Below are 20,692 nucleotides of genomic sequence, written 5' to 3'. Positions count from 1 at the left end.
GTTTTTTATCTGACACCACAAACTGAAATATTACAGAACCTTTTAACTTTTGTTTGTGCATACAGCATAAAGCACATTTAACACAATAATTATTTATTAGATATTTGTTATGATAATTTTATAAACCAGAATAACTTTCTCCCCACTTTTTTCTATCTACTCACTGTATTCTCCACAGATATAGGCTGACTGATACTGTAAATAGTAAGTGGGTATTGTTTAAGGAAATTTATGCCCAAATTCACTCTCCTATAATCACAGAAGACAAATTCATTAATTTAGAAGGCACCTTGGTCAGAGGTTAAAAGCTTGGAAATTAATGACAGGAGGCACAACACTGCAAACAGCTGATGAATAAAGAAAAAAAAACTCAGGATTTTGAAAATCTTATTAATTTAGGGGAAAAAAAAAAAAAGCAAACAAGGACTGATATTCTTTTGTTAGGTAAGAAGGAAGATATGATCCATCATGATACAGATGGCTGAAACTGTTAAAACATATTTGGTTTGTGTCTGAAGAGAAGCTGAATTGGGCTGTTGTTCTGTGAGTACCCAGGTGGCAGTTATGGCTTAGGCAAACATGCCTTCATCTCTTGCATAATTTTTTTCCTTGAGCTTCTTCCATATGCTGTTCAGACACTACTGCTTCTGCAACCACAGGATGAACAAGATCAAGGAGTTTGCTTGGAGCTATCAGAGGAAAAAAAAAATTAATGCATGGAAATTTTTCAGCTGGAAAACGAATCAAAAAATGATCCAAACTTTATTTTGTGTTTTGTGCCAAAATCAAATTTACCAAAACATCCTCCAGATAAAAGATTTTGGTCTGGAAAGGTGCTTGATAAGATGTCAGCTGATACCTTGTCAGATCATCACTGTAAAGCTATTAGTAATTCATCAGGGATCAGCAGCGTTAATTGTGTTCCAAGTACACATCTATCCATATGGGACAATATTTTTCATACCTCAAGTAAGCTTGAAGGAAGCATCAGTGTGATAGTAGTAAGCAGACAAAAACATCTATTTTAGAAAAAAATCTCCTTGCATTTCAGTGGGGATGTGAGGAATCACTACCATAAGTAAAAAGGGCTTCCAGTGAGAGAAAGCAAGGAGAGTTCTTTCAACCAATCCAGACCTTTTTTTGACTATGAGCAGTCAGTGTGGGATGCATCAAATACAGTAATAGTGAGATGAGAGAGATCAAATATGATAAATTTGTAAATATAACCTAATGGAGCATTTGTCGTGAATGTGCAAAAAGATCTGTTTTCTTGGTTGTTTTTGTTTTTGTTTTTGTTTACATTGTCAGTGGTCTGGAAGAAGACAAAATTGTTTCTGATGAAGCGTGTTGATGGAAAAAAAATCTTGAAGTGTTAAATGGCAAATTCAGTTTTTTTTTTTCATGGACTGACTTAAATCACACAGAAAGGTGGATATGATTGAAACAACTTTTTATTTTTTTAAAGTTTGTTTTCCAAACTGCAGAGTTTTTTTGAGTTTTGTTTCAGACCTGAAAAAAATACCATACTTACAGAGTGAGAGGTCAATTTTAGAAAATAATAGCATAAAGGACTTAGGAATCATGCCGGATACTGAACTTAGTATGTGCTTTGATTAGGATACAGTGCTGCTAATGCTTATGATCCATAACTACGGAAATTTTTCATAGTTACAGAGATATTACCACTTTTTCATGAAGAGAGAGGATGTTGTTACTTCAATGTTGTTATTTAGTGATTGCCTGATACTTCAAAAACCATACAGCAAATGTTGATGATTTCAGAAGAGTTATTGGAAATATCTGAAACCAGAAATCTAGCTCACAGCAAGATACAAGAAAATCTGGTGCATTTATCACTGTAAAAATATAAGAAGAGTTTATTTTTATACAATCTCTAGCAACTGCTGGAGTATAAAATGAATGACAGTAGAGGTCATCTTAATCTAACAGGAGACAATTAGTTTCAATGATGAGGTCAAGAAAGCAAGCTAGAAAATTTTGTATCAGAAGGGAGGCATTTTCTTTATACTGCGTGTTACTGAATACTGGACCAGACTATCAGGGGACACAGTAGATTCTTCCTACATCTAAAGTGTTTAATTCTAAATTACATGTATTTCTAAATAATAAACTAGACGAAAAACTATAGGACAAAAGAAGTACTTGATGAAATCCTTTGTTCTATGTAGAACATGTAGAATTACAATTCTTGACTTAAAAGTATAAGTTTGTGATTTTGAGTATGAAGAATCATATTTTACACTTATTAGACAGAGCTGGGCATTTTAAAAATACCGATGAGTGATTTTTTTTATTATTTTTTTTTAAGGCTATTAAAAGTAAGTTCAAACTACCTTTAATGGTAAATGAATACCACACGCCATCTTAGATCCTAACAAGTTTTCACTTCTGAAGAATAAACAATAGATGGGCATTAGTCTTAAAATTTATTTTTTTAAACTCTCTGTCACATAGCTTTCTGAGTTCTTTGAAAAAAGGGAATTCAGTGAGTTAGATTTCAAAAGAACTTTAAGATACGACGTCTTAAAGAAATGACTGGGTGCTTGCTGAGGGACATTTGTCATAGAGTTAGTTGAAGAAATAGCTGAATGTCAACTCAGAAAGCAGCTGAGCCCAGATAAGGCTTTAGGAGATATCTAGATGTTTGTTTTATGAAGTGGTCATAAAAAACAGAGGTAATTCTGATTTCTCAGGAACCCTGCGATGTTAAGGTTTGAAGAGAAGTGGTCTCCCATACGAGAGATGTCCATCCTTTCTCAAAAAAATCAATTATTGAACTTAGGGAAACAATGTGACTGTCATTTCTGGTTGTCTTTAAACTTGTTTTCTAAATTGCATACAAATTAGCTACCTGGGATAGCTACTTCAATAGCTGCTTGAATTTCATTTAATGACATCCTTTTAAGCAGGAACTAAGTCTTAACTATGAAGTTGTGAAATGGCATATCTTTTAGTAGAGGTATAACATTTACATATTTAGTTAATATTTCCACTTTTATGTTTAATAAATAGTGAAACAGGACACTTAATCTTTAAAGAAAATATCAATATAAAAAAGCAAGAAGAACAAATGAAACCTATGTTTTTAACTATTTAACCACTGAACATTTAGAGAAATAAAAATTATTTCTTACCTAAGGAACCCCCGCAGGTGGGACATTCAGAATCTTATTTACATTCCTATTAACTGAAGAGTTTGATTAGGAGCAAGATTAAACATGGCAACGAAATATCTGCAAATACACTTATATATGTACTTAATTAGAGGCTCTATTCTCTCTGACATACATAGCTTATATTTTTGCTATTATATGACAGACACGTTGTTGACTATCAACCACTAAAACTGAACAACATTGACATCCTTATAACAAAACTCACAAATACCTAGGTTAAAATAAACACAGGTAAAACTAGACATTGGAAAATGATTGAGCAGCTGAGAGAAGGGCTGCCTTCATCACAGAGGGATCATAAAAAGACCTAAGAAATAGGAATTCCCAAAGACTTGTACAAACTATATGTCTAAAAATTCAAAAGATAGAGGAAAAAAAGAGGTTTTTTGTTTTTTTGTAATTTTATTTAAAGAATCCCGCATTGTAATTTTTAACCATATTTAATTAATGGTTTATCTTATGTATCATGCATATCAGAATATGTCCTGAACTTTTACAGATTTCTGATAAAGAGAATGTAATATTTCAACTTCAGTCTGATATGGCAGATACCAATCCGATCATGAACATCTCATGTAAAGTTTTATGCACTTGAATCTTTAGAAAACAGAAGTAAATATATTGCAGAATCACAGAAATTAACTAGCTCAAACAGAACAAAATACAGTTAATCAAGTAGTTATATAGACTTTTTGGAGTTGGAATAATGCTGCTATTATCTATGTCTTTACAGGTAATGAAGATATAACTCTGCTTTTTAGGATTACAAATGAGAAATTTCTTTTACATACCAATTTAATAAATCTTTTCAAATATTTCTGTTCACTGAAAAGAAAATACAAATCACAAGTAGCGACATGTTCAGCACTTGAAATCTGGAAATGGAGATATAATGTATGTTTCTTAAATGATAGATAACTGAATCAGGACATCTGGTATAATGTACAATAATTTCTAATTTAAAACATGAGGTTGTGATGTTGAAAAATCAATACAATGAAAAATCCTCCACAGTTGAAGAATGTGAGTGGATCATACGGGAACAAAAAGCTGAGGCTGCTAATACACATGCCCAATGGGGGAAAAAAAAATAAAATCTGTTCTTGAAATTGAAAAACTAGACAAGACCTTACAGTCACTGCATCTGGATGTAATAGCTTCCCAACAGAAACACAAAGTGGAACTTGCTCAGCTAGAACAGCAGATAACACAGCTTGAAAGAGACTTTACAGATGCCAGGAAACTTTATAGTCAAAAAAAAGATCAGGTATGCTTTTGCTATGAGAACGAGCAAACCAGCTATCTCTTTAGAAATCACATTGCAAAATAGAATGTGAAGGAGCTGAGCATGCATTGCTTCATACATATTTGTTATGAACTCTAGAGAAAAACATATTTTATCACGAATTTTGTAAGTACGTATTTCTCTGGTGTTTGTCTCTAAGTTCAAGATATGTTAGAGTTTGTGATAGCAATGTTGTCAAAATGCATACAGATAAAAATAAAATGAATACAGTAATATGACTTCTGTTATGTTTGTAGATTTTTTTTTAAATGCATTTCCCAGTTTTAACTGCAAATCCCACTCATACTCATTTTCAATGCCAGCAATCTACCCTGTCTTGCTTTTTCTTCGGATAAAAGCTACGTAGGCCTAGGAGTTTTATATAGTCTTTTTACCTTTCTCTGTGAATGCTTCCAGCACAAAACATGTACAAAACATAAGGTGAAAAGGTTTTGTCTTTATTAATAGCATAGTATCTGTATCACTAAATGACAAAATGAGCAGAAATAATTTGTACTTATTTGGGAACTTTGACAAATAGATAATTTTAATTAGCATTTACAGCATTTCGGATACTCTAATTGTTTCTGTCCTTTTTTTAATTTTTTTTTTTTTTTTTTTTTTTTTTAACTGAGATACTGAAAATAATAAAAATCAACATCCCCCTAATTTTCTGTGTGGGTGTCAGAGACAGACATACAAGTTGTAGGCTGTCTGCAGACAGCTTAGAAATCAACTAATGAAAAAGTGTTGATTGTTTATTCTCTAATTTTGTTTTTTTGTTAAATGAAAAAGAGCAATGGAAGGAAATTAACCCCCCCAATAATCTCTTCCTTGTAATTAGTACCTTTTTATTATTTACTGAATAAACAGAAACTGTGGCAGGATGTTATATGCTGTCTATTAAGTTTCACACACCTGAAAAAATATGTTAATACGAATAATTGTTGTCATGTTAAAATCGCCAGTTTCAAGCTGTCTGAAACAATTTTACATTCTCAATAAAGAATGTTTAACATTTGAACCAAAAACAGTACAGCACGAATAATTAAAGGCTTAAGTTAAATACATAGACAGTCATTTAAATTTAGATCTGCAATAACATTTACTATTATTCTCTAAGGCTTTGACTGTGCTTGACAGAAACAAAGTACTCTGGGATTAATTTCAAGAAATGGTGCCAACTGTGCGCAATTTGCTGTAATTAAGACATGAAAGAGTACTAAATATTCAGATTAAAAGAAGCATGATGGAGCATGATAGAGAATCAAGGTGTGGCATCAAGCCAATAAAGCACAGTCACTCATGAATACTCGATAGTGATTGATATGAAACTTATACCTATAAACTTGCAGCATGTACTAAAGAGCTGTGTAGATAAAAGTTAAAACCATGTCACTATATCTTAAGGGAAAGGGCTCTTCTAAACCCAAAGTCCAAGTTATACGTGGCATCTTCAGACAATAGTAAAACAGTCTAAATACCATAGCTTTACACAGATGAGAAGTTTAAACAATGAGGAAAAAAAGTACAGTGGTAGTTGTTTTCCTATGGCTTTGAGGTATCCCCATAACCACTTCAACCTGCAGCATTTGCCTGAGTGCCAAATGAAAGAGCTCTGCAGCAGTTGCCACCAAGAGGTTAAATATCCCCCTTCCTTTATTTTTTTTTTTTATTCATCAAACCTTTAAAAAAAAATAAAGAAAAGCATTCATTTAGATCAAGCTGCATTTCCCACTTTTCTCTCAGAATTACATGGAATATTTCTTCTTGCTTTTGAACTTATAAGTATTGATTAATGATGTATTTATTGTAATACTGACTCTTTTCTTCAACAGGCCTTTTTAAATTAAAGTCCTTGTAACTTTTTGATCCTAGAGGAGATGTGGGTACTCGACCCAGTTGCTAATGAGGTGCTGTATAATCTCACATATCCTATAGCTCAAAATAGCAGGACGCAGTATAAAAAGTACATCATAAAAGGTACTATTGGAATGCTTTTTGTCTTCACAGGCAATACGCAAAAGAGATGACCTTCTGAGAAAGTCGGAAGTGGATTTCCTGCAGGCAAGGGAAGGTATCAAAGGAAAAGTGGCTGAGGTGGAGCACCTCGACAGTGTGGTCAAGAAACTGAAAGCCAGTATCCAGGACACACAGAAAGAAAAGAATTGGAGGCAGAAACCACCATACTGAGAACTGAGATTCAGCAGCTAAATCAGGAACTGCAGGGTGTGCATAAGCAGTGCAGAAAGACAGGTAATAATGTACAAAAATAGTAATACGGAAATGTGAATTTGGCACAGTCTAATGGAATAGAATTTTAAATCACATGGGCATGTGATTGTTGTAATCAAATGAATACAAAAGGTTCTCTGTTCTGCTTTAGGGTAAATTTACAGCTAGAGACTGCAACTTCATCAAAACTAAATAAACAGAACTTTTTTGTTTGGTTGGTTTTGTTTGTTTATTTTTAAAATTTATATTATCATTCTAAAATCTTTATATTAATTTGGTGAAACACCTATTTCTGTCCCAGAACACCTGCTCATTCACTGGCAATGCAAAGTACAATTTGAACTTAACAAATCTGATATCATTGTTAATATTTTAGATGACTCTTTAAACTAGTATGATTAATCTCCAGTATAGATAACAGCTTTAGCACTAATGCACTAATGAATATAGATATTTTTTTCAAGAGAATAATGCCCAGAAAAGCAAAATAAGATACAAAAAACAAGTAATCATTCGATTATAGGGAATAAACTGCTTTAAATATTTTTTGGTTGGTAGTTTTGGCTTTTACACTGAACATGTGTGCTAGAACTAGTTTTTAAAATAAGCAAACGCAAGAAAGAAATTACATTATTAATATTTTGAAGTGGCAGTATAGTAGAGCTTGAAATATACTACTTTTACCAAATAAAATATTAATGAAGTCATTTGGAACATAATAGACAGCCTGTGTCAACCCCTTAATTTTCTCTTCCACTATTCACAACATTGCCAGATACGTGTTTCTGGATAAAACCCCCTAGAGGTCTGCTGCAAATTCTTTTTCAATACAACCAGATCATTGCAGATAATTGTATTACACAGGGTATTGATCCAAAATCGTTGTGCACCGGAAACATCTGAAAAAACATGATTATAGCTTTCTGTTTATTGTTCGTACATCATATAAGCAGGCTTTTGTGTGAATCACCTGTAAGAAAGGCAAGGTGGAAACATCAGAGAAATTACCTCTTTACAAGAATCTATTGATCACTTTAAATCAAAGAAGTATGTTTGACATAAGATTACCTGCCAGTTTGAACATTAGGTACACTATGTTATAGCCTGGGGCAGTTGTAAGTCTGACAAAGGGATTGTAAATAAAGCATGCAGCTGCTAGCGCCTCTGGCTTGGGATCAACCGAGGCTCAAGTCCAAGGCATAGGTAAACTTAAAATAATTTAACCCTTTTTTACCAGGACACTGTGGGTTAAAACAGACTATTAAAAAGAGTGGCTAAATAACCTTTCATATGTTTAAATAGGTATGCCAATTACAAAATGTGCACAGTTAAATCTCTTTACAAAATCAAAACTGATATGAATAAAATAAATTTTGGTAGATAATTCCATCACCAGGCAGCAGATCACACCTGTAAAGTACTTCTAAGAACTTCTAAAACATTTTAAAACGTCTATTTCTGGATAATACAGACAACGTTATTTCAAATAAAATTGACAGTGACTTAGTAAGTCCTGAAATTTGAATAAACTTCTTTTGACATACAAACGGTTGTCTTCCACATTAAAAAAAATCAACAGCTGAAAAACTTTAAATGCAAGAGGTAAGTATTACATGTAAAATATTTACCCTTCTTTTGATCTCAAATCCAGATTGAATACTTGGAGCCCACAGATAATTAACATTAATCAAATAATTAATTATATTACTTTTAATGAGACCAGCTATCACAGGAAAGTTACATACAAATGTATTTCAGAAATAAGTCAAAAAGAACTTACAAATAGAACTTAGTTATATATTATATTTTCTACTGAATGACGGCAGCTTAGGCCTGTCTGTACCAAAATTTTTCATTTTTCAGATGTGGAAGCAATCCTGTTATAAGTTGTATATCAGACTGCATTTTTTTAACATTTGTAGCCATTAATTACCATTTAACTCATTAGTTCACAGGAATTCAGATTCATTTGATACTCAGTAAATATGAGCTCTGCATGGTATGTACTGTTTCTTAAACATTCAGCTGTTAATGTTAGCTGTGTACCTTCCTGAGGCACAAATTTGAACAGTTTATATACACACTACTTTTTACTTACAGAAGTGGTGACTGTTGTGCTTTGTGAGAAGTGGGATTCTATTACTGTCAATACAAAAAAAAAAAAAAAAGCGATTTTTTACATAAATAAATTGATTTTTTGGATGTTCTGGATTAATGAATGCAGATATGATAGCTTAATTTAGATGCTGTGCGTATGGTGGACATTGTTGGACATTAAAGACAGTAAATGCAGAATCATGTTAACAGAGCCCAAATGTTTTTCCTTAAAGGTTTCTATCCATCCAAGCCTGGAAAATATGGTTTTCCAACTTCATCAAAACCTGGTGTACTTATCACTCTTTAATATTACACTACAGCACATTAAAAAAAAAAAGCTTTTATATTTATGATAGTGTGAACTCCTCTGTTATGGTCAGTGAACTGCTATCACTAAATGCTTCTTCATTTCTTAAATTTTCTGGTGTCAAATTTCAAAATAATTTGGATACTACATAATGAAGAGAATGTGTGATATAAAATGCTTGCTGTGAAGTGCTTGTTTAAATGATCAGTTTTATTCCACGATATCTTTAAACTGATAACTAAATGTGCCTATATGCCTGAAGCCACATATATAAAAGAGTATAAAAACAAATACATGTGTGTGGATTTATGTCTGCGCATGTACACATATATCCACTCACCTGCACAAACTCTTACCTGCACATACTAAGGGTCAAATATTTAAATTAAAACCTATGTACATATATCTTTTAGGAAAACGGTCAACAAAGAACAAAGGAAAAATGTCTTTGTCTTAAATCACTTTCTGAGAGAGCTGGCAATGTACAGCTATGGTTTCTTTTGGTCTAAGGAAAGATTGCCATCTATTGGATGACCTTGGAAAAAAACAGGTTTTTACAACATATGTGCTTTGTAATTCATGAAAAATCATAATGAAATTGAAGTCTTTGAGCTTAAATTGTATATGTTTATGATTACAAAATGGTAAAAAAGCTGCTATGTTTTGAAAACTGTGATTTTGAATTCTAGATTGACTTACATTGCAAAATATGAAGGCAATATGTGTTTGCTTTAGAATCAACTGAATACTGAATGTGTGTATATACAGTAAGATTTGGTAGCAGTTTAAATGTTTGCAAAATATTGAATCCACATTTCTTTATTTAAGTTTACTGGAATACAATGAAAGAGACTTAAGCTAGCTATTATTATATTTGTGATACATTTTCCTCTCAAGATTTGGAAGCTGGATGATGCTACTCTCCTGAAAACGATATTCGACCAGCTCTTACAGAGGGTTGCACTGCATTACATTTAAAACAAAAATATAACTCAGCTCGGGTTTAAAATATAATGCTTGCCTTCTTTTTCTTTTTCTTTTTTTTCTTTTTCTTTTTTTTTTTTTTTTTAATCTTTCAGCGCATGAACTTGCCAGTCAAGATGAAAAACTTCTTCTAATGGAATCCAGCTTGAAAGCAACTCAAGAGCAGCTAAGTGAGCAAATAGCAGGAACAGTTCGCCAAGAACAGAACAGTAGAAAATCACAGACAGAGCTGAAGACTCTGAGAGAATGTATTATAGCTTCTGAAGAAGAAATTAGTGATTACAAGTGAGTTACTGCTTTTTCAGTATTTGAGAAACAGAAGACATTAAAGTCAACAGTAAATCCTTTTAATATGTACTGTATTAATCCTTTTTCCCAGGTAAGATGTAGTGTAAATGTGTTCTATGACTTATTGAATAAACTACTAAATCTAAATGATTGATTAATGTATGCTTTAAAATATATTTTACACTTAAAAAATGAATGTTGAAAAAATACTATTGTCACTGGTCTCTTTTACTTTTGAAATGAAAAAAATTCTGTAGTGTTGAAGTAGAATAGTATGTGTACTTATTTATTACCTTTCTATTAATGGTATTCTCATCTTCTTTTTAGAGACCAAAGGTTACATATGGGTCTTGTTGTCTTTCTTTTTTTGTTAAAGAAGCTGCCTCTAAGCAAGACACTACCAAATTAAAGGAAATTTGATGTTTGAACTTTTAGTCACAACAGCAAGGCACATATGAGACTAACATAAACGAAAAAAATGCATAATGTATACTTTAGAAAAGTTTACACTTAGAAAAAGTACTTGTGATCTTATCAGCCAAACTTAGTATTTATTAGATTGAATGCTAACTCTCAAAATTGAATTAAAAAGTACCAATGTTCAGCAATAAGCTCTTATAAATTAGCTTAATGTTAACTATATTTTTATGTCAAGTCACAAACTGATTCACTATTCAGATTTTTAAGATATAGTGTATGATAAAAATTAATCACTTCAGCTGATTCTTTTTGTGTGCAAACAGATATTCTCTTATTACTAAAGTTATTTTATTTTAAGCAATCACTAAGTATACAGCAGAATCTCAAGGTGTTTTGTAATATCACAAACCACAAATGAATGCTTTATACAAGATAGCCTGGCTGTAAAAAGAAGTCAGTTCATTTGGTGGTGGACTGAGCATTAAAAGCTAAATGTTTTATCTCAGATTTGTGGCAAGCATCAAAGATTATCTCAACAAATCTCCTTTGAGAGAAGGCTTGCTAAATTCAGATACAATAAACCTCATGTGTCTAAAATCAAAATATGATAATGTGTGCTCGATGTAAATGCCTTTCAGACTGGAACTTCATTCTGTCTACAGGTCAAATGTTTTAAGGTAATTTTTCTGCTGAAGACTGGGAAAAGCTGCACCAAAAAAAGAAAAAAAACCCAAACATTGTCTTCAGTAATGTGTCTTCATGTCTTTAAATAAAATAGCTTGGTGGCTTTCAACCTGTAGTTATATCTCTAAAGACATTACTAGTACTTCTCTAGGGAGAATAGTGTCACTGATTCACTTTCCTAACCTATCTTGAATCTTTTGCCAGAGTGGATTTTCTTAACCATTTCAAGTAATTCCTCAGTTGCCAAAATGCCATGTTATACCAATTCTTGTAGATACTTCTTTGAAAATAAAAAGGTTACAAACTTCTAGGACTACTGGTTGTGGTAACATAGTGTGAGATAGTGGTAGGGGTGAAGGGATTGAAACTCCCAGCTGTAACTGATCGATTGTGTGATGAAATACAGCTTTTGAGAGAGCAGGAATTTTGTAAAAGTTCAGAGAAACGAGTTTCACTAATGTTGAAATAGAAGTCTGAATCATAATCATTAGAACAATTTCAGAGTGGCTTTTAAGAATAGTTTTATATTATAGTTCATGTGAAAAAATAAAACTTGAATGAATTTGCTAACATGCAAAAATTATTAACTAACCTACATTTTTCTGTTTTCTATATTTATTTGGTAACTTTGCAATTTTGTTACTTTAGTACACGAGCATAATAAACTTTGAGTTAGGGGAAGCTTTTCATAGCTCTATGGCTTATCAAAATTATATTTTTATCGACTCTTAGGTTAAAGTTTAACCATAAATATGTGATACTGTTTCTTTTAAAAAATATTCAGACTCATTACTGCAGGATCACAGTCAGTGAAATATTTGTTGAATCTGGAAAATTAAAACTGCAGATTTAAAACAACTGTTTTAATAAAGTTGAACTAATAAACCTAAAAACTGAAGAAAAAAATAGAGATTTTAAATATTGAAATTCCCTTTTAAATCAACATCTTAGTGTGTACCTGAAAATAGTCATGCTGTGCCAGTCAGTATCTGCTCTCTTCTGTTCCTTGGGAGACAGAAAGAACAATGGATCTCTGTCCCCTGGGTCTCCTGGGACAGGGAATGTCATCAAGGTTATGTTCAGTCACTATGAAGGGTACTGCATGTGTTGTAAAGTAGCATCCCTTTGGTGCTGACTTATTCAAAGTCATACAGTCCTGGACTTCACCTACCTTCCTATTTACTTTGGGAATCTGGAAATGCAGCTGGTATCAGGGTGAGAGCATAGGAACAATACAAAGCAAAATGCAGCGCAGCATAAATTGGTCAGTTAAAACTACACGGAGAGCTGATATTCTGCTACAGCTGTCGTGGGGCCTTTGAAGGGAAAAGTCCATTTCTATATGCATTTATTTCCTTGTTGTGAACTTGTACATTAAAATTATTTTTCCTGAAAGTGGTGAAAGAAGGATATGGTTGACTAGGATTTAAAAACAACAAAAGGTCCATTACATTAATTAATTTACCAGAATAAAAATATTTAGTTTTAAAATAGAATAAAAATATTTTCTGTTAATTTTACAGGATGCCCAAAATATATATATATATTTCAGAGGGAAACAATTGAAAGTTTTTAGAAGTCACAAGCTTTGTTTGTTGTATACTTATCCTGGATGAAATAAACCTAAGGTAGCCCTTCCCTCCCCCCAATATAAGCCTGTTACACTTGAAAGATTTGTTCAGAATGTCCAGTGGGAACCTGGAAATCGTAATAATTTGTAGTATCGATTGTGTGAAGCTATGCAGCTGGGGCCTCTAGTGAATAGACAGGAATAGACATTTTATTGATTAACTTTTACAGTCATATTTTCAGGACTCTGCTGCAACATAATTTTCACTTCCCAGCTTTGTGCTGCTGCATCATGAAACTTGGATTCTTCTCTCTTAACATTTACCCACCCGAGGGAAACAGTATGGACTTGTCTTTTTTTAAGCTGTGCTCTGCAGAAATGCATAATATTTTGTGCAGTGAATTCTTCTAAATTTCCCTTCTGCTGTCACAATAAATTGAAAAATCTTCAGAAGTTATATCAGTAAGTATTGCAAAAGTTGAACCCCCGCCCAACCATATACTAGATGCTATTGTGTAATACCTTCTAGCAATTCTTATCCTCCTTTGCATTTTTGTTTTTATTTTCTAAGCGACCAAGATTGAGGGAAAAGCAACCCTCCTGCTTTCACCAAAAAACTCCAGAAGTGCTTAACGGAATTTACCCCATAATGAAATAGGTGCTTGTATTAGTTAGTGGAATTGAAAAAAGAGAAAACAGAATGTTCCCCTGAAAATCTGAAATGAATTATCTGTTGAAAATGATTTTTTTTTCAGGAATGACACTCTGCATTAACTAAAATTCTTCATAAAAATACTGAGAGGGCAGGATTTCAGTACAATTACTAATCAGCCGTTTTAGAAAAATAGAACTATATGTACTGAAGTCTTAAATAGGCAGATCTGAGAAATGCTTATTTTGCATTTCTGAAATTATTCCTTTCCAGAAAAGAATAGAAATGGCATTGTGCCATTGTGCAAGGAACTGTTGCATATTTGCTGCTTTTTTCAGTAAGCACTACATTCTGCGTTAGATGCCTAAGCCATTTCTCTTTCATACACATACAGAATCACCAGTGAAAATCCTGATCTGCTTTTCTTCATTTAGTGACTGTTTATTATTAGTTAGTTTGTGTGCTTACTTTCACTTGGACCATGTTTTTAGCATAGATTTAATAATGACTTTCACAAAATAGACCAGATATTCACCACCATCATGACTGGTGCTGATATGATTTAAAACTCTATCAGCCTGTCATTTTTTCTAAGTTATATTAATGTCAATGTCTTTTAATTATACAAATGTTTAAGATATTTGTGGTCATGTCCCCTTTTGTCCTTCCCTGCTCATCACAAGCGTCACGGTGTGCACCATATAGAGCTACAAGTGAGAGAGAAATGTTCCCAGACATTACAAAAGGTTTAGTTTGTTTGCCATTGTCAAACTTATGATTGAGTAATTACTATTTTTTCTCAAAAAAATCAGTTAAAGTGTGGAGAACTTTAAGGTAAGAATAACAACATCAAGAGGAAGAACAGCAGCTTCTTAAGGCCTCAGTGTTCATTGGACCCTCAGTAACATGGAATAAGCAGAAATAAACTCAATCAGGTGAAGAACTAAAAAATTTAAAGAAGTGGGTAATTTTTTTTTATGTCTGGAAAAATCATGTATTATTTAGTAAGCTGAGTAAAGATGTTAATGGCATTCTAGGCCTCAGTCTTTCAAACATGTATGAATGGCAACATTGTCACAAAATCAACTACCCCATAAACATGTGAAAAGCTATTCACAAGTTTGCAAGACTGAAGATGAAAACTGGTTCAGTGTCAAGTATCACTCATTATTTTCTTTTGTAGTTGTGATGCTTTATTATAGAATTTAAGTAGTGAATTATGATGTAAGCATTACCGGAAATCAGTGAAGTGACTGACTCTGTATTTTAATTCAGATTAATTTAATGGAAATCCACATGAATATTTTGTGTGTGTGTAATTTAGTCAAAGAAAAGGAAATGGTATTCCCTTTTCAGAACATTTGTGTAGATGTTTAAATGAGATGAAAGTAGTAATTCAGTAAGTTTTGTATGTTCTAGGTAGATAATCCCCTAAGTGCTCAGGACTCTGTGAAAAGCATGTTAACTGCATTGTTAGATCTTATATTTAGTTTGTTATTCCTTTTCTATTTTTCTATTTATGATAAGGCTTCTTACAGCTGTGATGACCTTTTCATTATGAATTAAGGAAGGTAAATTTCTATAACAAAATATTTATCAGAAAGTCAAAATCATTATACTGTATAAACTCAGGACTAGATACAGTTCCTGAATTTGATGGGAGAATTCTAAGCTTTACCGTGACATAGCTGGAGGCTGGTTGGTTCCATTACTTTATCTGTTTCTCTCAGAGAAATGGAAAATCTGAAAAAAATTAATAAGATGGTACTACTTAGTTTGATTTTCATGCAGAGGTCATAAAACTATGAACATAAAACTATAAAGTTACAGTTAAGAAGTTCACAAACCATTTGTTTTCTAAATATTACTAGAAAAATAAAGACCTAAAGTAAGTGAAAACTTGTATTTATTGAATTTCACAGTACCTATGACACAAATACTTAATTAAATCAATTAATAACAATAATATAGGAGATGACTGTCCAGATATAGGATATGACGCTATACATTTGTGTCTTCACAGATGCTACAGTTACTACTGGGAAAAGCTGAATCGATTGCAGTGGAAATCTACCTGACAGTAAGCATTGGCAGTGGCAGGCAAAATTATTTAAGAAAAGAGAATATAAAAGTAAGAAAGACAGATGGACTCATAAGAGTGAAATACAAATAGTCTGAATCAGGATTGATTTCAACATAATGTGGTGGAGGAATCCCCATTTATTGATCAACTTTAAAGCTCATGCACAGCACTTAAAAAGATAAAGTAAGCAAGGTCAGATAATCAAAGCATTTAAATAGTAAAAACAGCAACTGCCACTGTAGACTGCTAAAATAAATCCATAATACAAATTGCTTTAGCAAAAAGTGGATGAGCAGCTGATCTTCCTATTGAACTTTTATACTGTTCAGTGACCACACTGGGAAAAGGATTGGGAGAAATGCTTGAAGATCAATATTGAGTGAGATGTAGCAGGGATTCATTCTGGACATGAAAGAATTACAAGTATGAGAGAAGAGATGTTGAGGAAATCTCATCGAGAAGGGACTGTTCTTTTAAAATATCACACATATTATATGAACATGACATTAGTTCATATTCTACTATGATCTCCGAGCATTGAAGGCTTATTAAATCAGAAATTTAGTTATAGCAAAACATGAAAATAGCACAAAGAGAACTAATAATTACTTCCAAGAATTTAATAACTTCTGTCTTCAAAACAAGGAGACTTTTAAACATATTAATTGATAAAGTATACAGTTGAGGTTGATACTTTCCAGCCATATGTATTTCAGGGTTTTTCCTGAATAGAAATGACAAATCAGATTTATTTTTTTTTAATGCTATTGCTTTTTCAATATGCATCTGTAATTAACAAATTTAATGTAACTATTATTTCTATAAATCTGTTCTAAATTGCATTTTCATAGACATTTTGAATGTTTTGTAGAAACTAGAATGATCTATTGTGAGTGCTCTAAATTTCAATTCCTCCTAAACATTTATAGGAATTTAATTTAAAAATAGACATTAAAATGTGTTATAGCTTTCATTTTTCACGTTAATTTTACCAGCACTGTTTGAAAACCATTTATGAGAAAAAAATACTAGATGTAGTACTACAGTAACTCGTTTCATATACGTTGTATTCATTCACAGTTATATTCTATCATTACCTGAGAAGTAATGCATTTTCATGGAAAAATTGCCCCTTTTAAATGTAGAATCCTGCTTTTAAAAAATTTCTTTGACTGTAATCTTCCTTTCATTTCAGGTTTTGCCCTACTTATAAAAAAGGGGTTATTTTTTAGAAAGGAACAGTTCAAGATTTGAAGGTATTTGTGTTTGAAACAATAAAAAAAAATTAAAACTTGACTGTTTCAAGGGTATACTTTATACATATATATATGTATATATACACGTAAGAGAGCATTCATGTTTTCTTTGAAGGCCTATTCAGTGGAATACGTCAGAGGAAGTGATTCCCAAAATCATAAAGTTTGTCCGCTATGATAACTATACAGTACACTTTCTTGTAATGAATAGTTATTTGTAACTAACATTAGCTCCATATTTGCTGCATGAATTGCTGATTACAGCAATTTCAATGGCAAAATTGTGAAACAATGTTCACAGTTGTCAGAGAAAGGTCAGCTTATTTGCATTTGTTAGGAAGTTGGAGGGCCATACAGTATTCTCTGCCTTTGGGATGCTTATAGTTATTGATTTGTGTATAGCTGTAGTAAAAATTAATTAGTATTATATTTCTCTTACCATTGGAGGCTGTAAAGTAATAATTAGAAAAATAACAACAAAGTTCTACATCAAAAAACTTAGAACCAGCAAATCAAACAATTGTCATTTTTTAAAATTAAAATTGTTAGATTTAAATTATTTTAAATAATCTCTTTAGAATAGCCCGAGGAAATATCTTAGAGAACTTTTTTAATACCCACAGTACTTTCATTTGCACGAAAATACATTGGTGCTTACATTAATGTGACATAAAATATTCAAAATTTTCTATCTAGGAGTGATTTTAAAGATGCTTATAAACCCAGAAAACATTTAATTATATGCCTAACTTTCCTTATAGAGCAAACTTTTCTTATATAACAGTATAATTGCTAACTTCAAAATTTTATTTAAGCATATGAATAATCCTGTTCTAATAAATGTTTTTACTTTTGTACTCTACTTAGTAAAGACCTTTCAAGATTAAGAGCTATATGAAATAGTACAGAAATGTTATAGCCATGTTGACTGCTAGCTCCTTAGGTCTGAAAAATCTGAGCAGTGTCTTCAAAAAAGTCAACAATATGGGACCAGGAAAAGCAAATTGTCCAACTCAGATGACACTTTGTGCGAATAGAGAGAGGTGGGGAACTTAAGATTTACACATACCAATGATGCTCAGATGGTATGCATTCATTTATCTGAAATCCTGTTTGTATTCTATTGAGATATACTGTACATGGATAGTGCATATTTCTGTGAACTTTTAACACTTCAAATGGATTAGAACGTCTTATTTTGATCATATCCATATTGTTCGTTGTGATAAGATTAGGTCCTGACTCATTAAAAAATGTTTGGCTTATTTCCACTACATTCAAATATGTTTTAAGTAGAAAAATATAGAATGCAATTTTCCATATTGTGCATAGATAACACATGTTTGAGATTAATCAAATCATAGTCACCTCTAATTAACAGCAGGGAGCAATTCCAACATGGGACAGAGCCAGATGACAAAGAAATGAAGCATATATTTAAAAGATGCAGCATACTAAGAAAAGAAAAATAGGTTATGACTGCCTTAAGAATACTGAAAAGTTTTTAAACCTGTGGTTTTGTGTGTGTGATTAATACAAACTGACAAGTAGCCCAAGTTTTGTTTTACTTTGGTGTTTTTTTTCTGTTTGTTTGCTTGTTTTTTTCAGAACCAAACAGTTATGTAGGTAAATATTAAGTATTCTTTTCAAAATCTGTATTTTTGTCTTCACCCTCTGTGATTACTAGATTAAAAAAAAAAAAAAAAAAAAGACCTTTGCAAATTCAGATCAGCAGCTTTTGTTGCAATTTATGGAAATTTCTTATTTGTACACCAAAATTCTGTCACATACCTCAGTCCTTGCTTAGCACCACAGGAAAGGCCATGATCAAGGAATTGATCACAGATGTACATTTAGGTAAATTGCCTGCAGGACACTTTCCTCTTGTGTTGTTGGATTAGGAAGTTGTATAGTTCATGAAAAAGAAAACTCTAAGAAAAAAAAAAAAATAAAGTGGGCATTTGATGAGGACAGTTGAATACTGAACTGGAGAACTAGATATTTTCCTGGCCTCTCCGACAGAAATCAAGCAAGATACTTAATCTAAACTTTTCTGAATATCCAATCTGCCATCTGATCTGTAGCAGACTGAGCCTTCCAAAGTACAACTGTAGCCAATGATAATTTGCTTTGAACAGTTAACAATCTTTACAAAGATGCATTAACAAAAGATGTGAGAAAACAAGGTTCAGTTCTGTCCTTTGTCAGACTGGGGATTTGAGCCAAGGTCATCCACATTTCAAGGGAAGACAATAGTGTCTGAGTACATACAAGTTTTTCTGTCTCTCTTTGATTCAATAAGTGCTAAAATTGCCTATGAAAAGGGGAAGACTGCAAGAATGACTGAGAGCAGTCCTTCTCAGAATAAAATGGAGTGATATTGGTTTAAACCAAACTAAAGGAGAAATTCATGTGTTTTCTCATATCTTGAATGAACATTCTGATAGAAAGTGATTTCACATTTTGTTTTTCCTTTATGTAAGCCTCCTTATCTTCTTTTACCCCACGTCCCCAAATCTGTTTACTTCAACTGCCTATCTGTAAAATTATAATAGAGCTATATTCTAACGTCACGGGATGCTGATATTTATGAAATACCCAGACACCACTTTGCTGAAAATCAGTGGCTCTGTTTATACTTTCTTTTTAGTTGTGTCAGCATGTGAGCCCTGTGTTTTTAGTTCAAATTCTGCAAGCTGGTGCATATTGACATTGTCTGTAGGGTGCAGATTCAGAATTTGCCATTGAATGGTCTAGAAGTTTGTTCCAGGATCTTGTTTCGGACTTAACTAGTTTGCGCAATGTGCATGATCGAGGAATTGAAAAAAAAAAAAAAGTTTGAATTAATTTGAAGTTTATGAGCCAAGGGTTTTTTTCATTCAACTGAATTTCTTCTTGACATCATCTTGCTGAAACTGGTAAAAGTATGCAAAGGCTTTTTGGCTCATAGACATCACATGAAACTTTGAAAATAACAACTCTAATGAAATAAATTTAACCTTGACATAAACTTAATTCTAGCTTTCCTAGAATATTCAAAGCTGTACTGTGTTTTAGTCCTTGAATGATAAGTATCAGCAATATCATGGAAAAATTCAAAATAATTTTTTAAAACAATCAAAAAAAATCTTGTTCTTTTTCTTGATTTTTTTTCAATAATATGCTCAGATTTATGAGGAATGGACTTTAAATTACCATCTACTGTTATCATCAATAAAAGCTATAACAGTACCTTTTTCTAAAATCAAGAGAAGAGGCTGGAGTTCTGTTTGATTTAAGTTTTGATTTTAACTTACCTGATTTATGTTAATTTGGTGTTCCCTTTAAGAGAGATATTTCAGTTGTCAGAGCTCATAGTGGCAATGTATGTTATTCTTCTAAGTCCAGAACCCCTAGGATCATAATGGGACCCTTCTTAATGCCTCTAAAAGACCTCTAGGCCTCCAAAAAACCACTAGTGTGTTTTGAAGTACAAACTTTTGTCATAGGTCATTAAAATACTAAGTCCATCCTTGTAATTATAGATTTCTCACCAGACTTGAATGTTCTGTGGTCGACAGTATTGTCAGCTGCTGTTAATAGTATTTCCTTCAGTTCTTACCAATTATGAATGGAATTTCTCTGAGTGGCTTTG

General features: G+C 32.4%; 1 long non-coding RNA gene across 1 annotated transcript; it reads left to right on the top strand.

Moving 5' to 3' along the window:
• Positions 1-9,913: 9,913 nt before the first annotated feature.
• Positions 9,914-17,094, top strand: LOC309436258. Its single transcript, XR_014183317.1, has 3 exons — positions 9,914-10,390; positions 15,743-15,799; positions 16,998-17,094. It is a non-coding gene; the product is annotated as an uncharacterized lncRNA (long non-coding RNA).
• Positions 17,095-20,692: the final 3,598 nt, after the last annotated feature.

The sequence above is a fragment of the Streptopelia decaocto genome (assembly GCF_964273445.1).
Source record: "Streptopelia decaocto genome assembly, chromosome: 2".
NCBI lineage: Eukaryota > Metazoa > Chordata > Aves > Columbiformes > Columbidae > Streptopelia > Streptopelia decaocto.
This window is presented reverse-complemented; position numbering and strand designations above follow the sequence as displayed.